Below are 5,484 nucleotides of genomic sequence, written 5' to 3'. Positions count from 1 at the left end.
CTGAGATGTCTTGTTATTTGTGTGTGTGTGCACGTGTGCACGTTTTCAGTGGCATAGTGTGCAGTTACTCACATTGGAAGAGATGTCGCAAGTTCATTGTGTTTTATAAACCGGTCCTCAGTCTCTGGTCTCTTTGTGATATCCCAAATGGTTTCTGTTTTCATTCATTCATTTCAAATGTGCAGGCTCAGTTCAGGTTCGAGCTCTCAAATTGCCCCAAGCCACAGTATGAGGCGCAAAACATGGTCTTACACAACCTTCACCTTCATACACACTTCTCCTATACAATAATAGGCCTAATAGGCAGGGACAAAACTTTGAATTGAAATCCCAATCCTTTCATCATGTTCTTCCAGCAAAATCAAATTCAGTCTGGACAGCTCAATGTATAACAGAGGTCAGAGTATAATGCTATACTATACTACAATATATGCCATACTATTTTAACAGTAGTTAAACTTTCATGAAGTAAAAGAGTTGCAATTAGGCTATTTAAATTAATCTTCAATCTTCAGTGTCTTCTTCTTCTTCTTCTTCTTTCGGTTTTTATGGCGGTTGGCAACTAACTTTAATGGTGCATTACCGCCACCAACTGGACTGGAGTGTGGTACTGGAGTCTAACCTTTCCTAATAGGATGCAAACAAATAAAAACAAACAAACAAACAAAACAAAACAAAACAAAAAGATCATACTAAATTCTTTTAATTAGTCCTGTATTCCGCAGGAAGCCAATTACATAGTTTACACACATTTCCCCTGTGTTTCTTTGCAGAATTTCTTCTAAGTTTAGCCTCAGCTGTTCTCCATGTAATTGTGAGACTAGTCTTTGTCTTTCTTCCTGATATTTATTACAGTGTAAAATAACATGCTCTATAGTCTCTGGACTACCACAGAATTCACAGTTGCCATCAGCATGCTTCTTCATTATTAACAAAGTTTTATTTAGACGTGTGTGTCCATACCTCATTCTAGAAAACACATCCTCCTCCTCCTTACTTACTTCTATTCGTGTTTCTGCTCTTTCCCACTTTATTCTGAATATTATAGCACTGTCTTCCAGTCTGCCCACTGTCCCATAATGTTTGCCATTTACCCTTAACTATGTTTTTGACCATACTTTTAATTTCTGCTTTGCTGTAGTTTACTTCAACATCTATATTAGAATGTCTAGCTGCTTGCTTAGCACTTTTATCTGCTAACTCATTTCCAATAACTCCTATATGAGCTGGTACCCATACCAGAGTTATAGCAATTCTTGACTTTATTAGATTATTTGCAACTTTCAGTATATCATATACAATGTCCTGCCTTGACTTTGACTGAAATGTTTTAATACTAATCAAAGCTGAGCTGGAATCTGAAGCAATTACTGCCTTCCTTGGCCTATTGACCTCCACCCAAAGCAAAGCTAGCCACACAGCAATCAATTCAGCTGTGTAAACTGCTAAATCATCACTGATTATTTCTCCAACTTTAATGTCTAATTTTGGAAGGACATAAGCAACACCCATTCTTTTATCAGTTAGTTTAGATGCATCTGTATATATAGTTATATCCTCACTATACCTCTCCATTAAATAGCTCTGCACCCGACTGACTCATATGACCTTCATTATGACCTCTCAAGTTTGCCCAATACACAAGGGCCAGCTGATCTCTTCTAAGGTGAAGAGGCATTTCTCCCATCTCCACCTGGATAGCTGTTACTGGCGTGGTTTTGACAGCACCACAGCATAACCTTAACGCCTGATTCTGGATCACATCCAACTTATTCAGCCATGTTTTGGCTGCAGAGCCATATATTATGCAACCATAGTCAAATACAGACCTGATCAATCCTGTATAAATTGTTCTTAGAGCAGGTCTACTTGCTCCCCACTCCACTCCGCATAGATACCTCATTACATTTAATACCTTCTTACATTTATCAATTATTTTTTGAATATGCACTGCCCATGTTAATCTTTGATCTAACCATATGCCCAAGTATTTAAAGGAATCAACCCTTTCTAACTCATTATTGGATAACTTCACTTTTATTTCCTTAGCCAATTTCTTTCTAGAGAAGAACATTGTTTTGGTCTTATCAATTGAGATTCTAAAACCCCATCTAATAGACCATTTACACACTACATCAACTGCTGGCTGTATTTTATTCGCCACAAATCCTACATTCCTCCCTCTTTTCCATAAAGCCCCATCATCTGCAAACAATGCTACATTTACAAAATTCTCCACTTCCTTAAAAATGTCATTTATCATGATAGAAAACAACAAAGGACTGATAATACTTCCTTGCGGGATACCATTTTCTACCATATAACTCTCACTTGTCACCCCATTTATCCTATTCCTCACCATTATTGTTCTTTCTGACAAAAGTTCTTTAATCCATGTGAATACTCTCCCTTTTATTCCCATATGATTTAACTTAATCAAAAGTCCTTCCTTCCACATTGTGTCGTATGCTTTCTCAATATCACAAAAGACAGCCACCACTGACTCCTTATTTACTTGAGCTCGTCTTATTACATCCTCCAAGAATACTAAAGGGTCCATAGTACCTCTTCCTCTTCTAAAATCACTCTGATAATTATGTATCAATACTTTAGACTCAACTATATATATCAGTCTATCATTCATAATTCTTTCCATTGTTTTCCCCATTTGGGATGTAAGTGCTATTGGCCTGTAGTTAGGAATCTTTGGATCTTTCCCAGGTTTTTTTAATAGGGATAACTATAGATTCTTTCCATGCTCTTAGAATAATTCCCTCTGTCCATACCTTATTATATAGAAACAATAACACTTCCTTTCCTTTGTCAGTTAAGTTTTCCAACATAGCATAACAAATCCCATCCCCCCCTGGTGAAGACTTACCTAACTTTCTCAGAGCATTATTGAGTTCAGTTAATGTGATTAATTCATCCAACAACCCTCCTATCACACCTTCATTCTCAAAATCATGTTTATATTTTTCCATTGTTTCTGCTCTTGCTCTCTTTTCCTGTTGGCTAAAATTTCCATTACTATGTACCTTACTCAGAACCTTTGCAATTATCTCTGCTTTGCCAATGTTACTAGTAATTACATTCTGACCATCATGCAACACAGGATATCCATATTCTTTTCCACTCCCTTTCATTTTCGTTATCATTCCCCAAACTCTCTCCACTGGAGTGGTTCTTCCTATGGACCCTTTCAACAATAACAACAAAAACAATGCTTGAACGTTCTATTTGGGCCCCAATCTACTTCCTCTGCATTAAGATAACATATGGAATGTTAAAAAGGAAGTCTTGTGGGGCCAACTATGATGCTGATAATGGAACTCTCTTGAAAGGGTCCATAGAGTCACAAAACCTTCTCCAGCAACCATTCTTAGCCTCCCTTATAGTTTTCCTTACAACTGCTTGAGATTTCTTAAACTTAATTAGGTTTTGGAAATTATTTGTTCTTTTCAAAACTCTGAAAGCTTTGTTCCTATCTTTAATTGCTTTTTTGCATTCATTAGACCACCATGGCACTATTTTACTTATATTCTTGGGTTTAGATTTAGGAATAGCTAAACTTGCAGCACTAATTATGCCAGCACTAATATCTTTGCATAAACTTTCTATATCTTTATTCATATCTATTACTGACAGCATCTCATCACTCAACTCTCTAAATTTGTCCCAATCTGCTTTTTCTAATATCCATCTCTCATTTTTTACTTCATGCTCACTTGCAACTTCAATTCCTACTTGAATTTTAACAGGGAAGTGGTCACTACCTATAGTGTTATCCTTTAATACCTCCCAATCACATTTGTCTGCTAATGACATTGTAGCTAATGTGAGGTCTATTGCTGATTTTTTCCCCTTAGCAATATCCAGACTAGTCCCTGATCCATCATTCAGACAAACTAATCCTTCCTCATCCATAAATTCTAAAATCACATCCCCATTGACATCATTCTTATCCCCCCACAAAGTAGCCTACTATGTGCATTACAATCACCACACCACATCACTCTCCCCTTTGTATCCTTCTAAATGTCTGCCAATTGGCTTAATTCTAATTGCCTACATGGATTATAGAAATGTATTATCTCTATATTGCCTTCATTTGACCAGACCTCTATTATTGTATATTCTAGATCCTTAATTTAGGATCCTTATTGTATCCTTTAATTTCCCTATATTGAATACCTTTTTGAACAAAAGTTATGATTCCCCCACCTTTTCCCACTTCTCTATCTCTCTTTATTGAGGTATATCCTTTAATAATAAAATCCAGTTTGGGAATCAACCAGCTTTCCTGTACACAAATAACATTAGCATAGGTGCCAACTCTCACGCATTGGCCGTGAGACACACGCATTTGATTAGTTTCACACACTCACACGCCACACCCCCGATTTCTCACGCTGAAGTGTCATCCCGGTCGGTCAGATGCCTGAAAAATGAGTTTAGCCTATCTATAGATCTACCTGTTGTCAGAGACGGTGAGAGGGTTCAAGAGCACCCCCTGTCTGTGGAATTTTCTAAATTTTATCTCATTTGCGATGCTTCAGAAGCCATCCTTGGCGCATTCCCCCCGCATTTCCCCGGCTTCAGGTATGCTTTGAGTAGGCCTATTATTGAGTATTTTTCACGCTGAAGTGTCAACCTGGTAGGTCAAATACCTGGCAGATGAGGTTCAACTAAACTAAACCTATACATATGATATCACACATCGTGAACGTGCGGAATCTAAGCTTTCCAACGATATTAGCCTAGAGCCAAGTTGCTGTGATAAATGGTTCGCGAGTGCAATTTAGGCTAATCATATTTGCATTTTGCACACAGTGCACACCCATTACTCTTGGTTTAATATTTCACTAACCCTTCACACAACACGTGGCAAACCCAATATCACAATAAACAGCAAACCGTACCGAATACGAGGATATAAAGCATGCCTCTGTGCAATAAGTGGTTCCTGAGTAATCCGGTTTTGAAATTGCAACACATTTCTACATAGCCTCATTGGGGCGAAATTATAATGTATTCTAATGTAAACTATTTGTCAGTAGGCCTACATACATTTTTGTAAATTGCTCAGCCATAGATTATCACTATCATGGTTCTTAGGTTCCAGCCAATCCCATTACAGATACATGAATATATTTATATTGGCATGCTTCCTAGTGACATTAATGCAAAAATATGAAGAAAATCAAATAACGAGACACAAATATTGATATAAAGCCTGACATAAGCCATATGCAAACATTCACATCATGCAGATATGGGTACATCCTGAAAAAGGAATAGCATGTAGGCTTCTGCATAATTTCATGGAATGCTTTCATGCGTTCATTGAACGTCCGTGGTGCTGTAATGGAAACCTTATTGAATAGCCAAGTAACCTATATATTGAGTTATTTTTTAATTATGCATGATTTACTTTTTATTAATTTCGTAGGTTGGCGGTTGGCTTTATTTTGTTATATAGAA

The sequence above is a fragment of the Alosa sapidissima genome, chromosome 3 (assembly GCF_018492685.1).
Source record: "Alosa sapidissima isolate fAloSap1 chromosome 3, fAloSap1.pri, whole genome shotgun sequence".
In the NCBI taxonomy this organism is placed as follows: domain Eukaryota; kingdom Metazoa; phylum Chordata; class Actinopteri; order Clupeiformes; family Clupeidae; genus Alosa; species Alosa sapidissima.
This window is presented reverse-complemented; position numbering follows the sequence as displayed.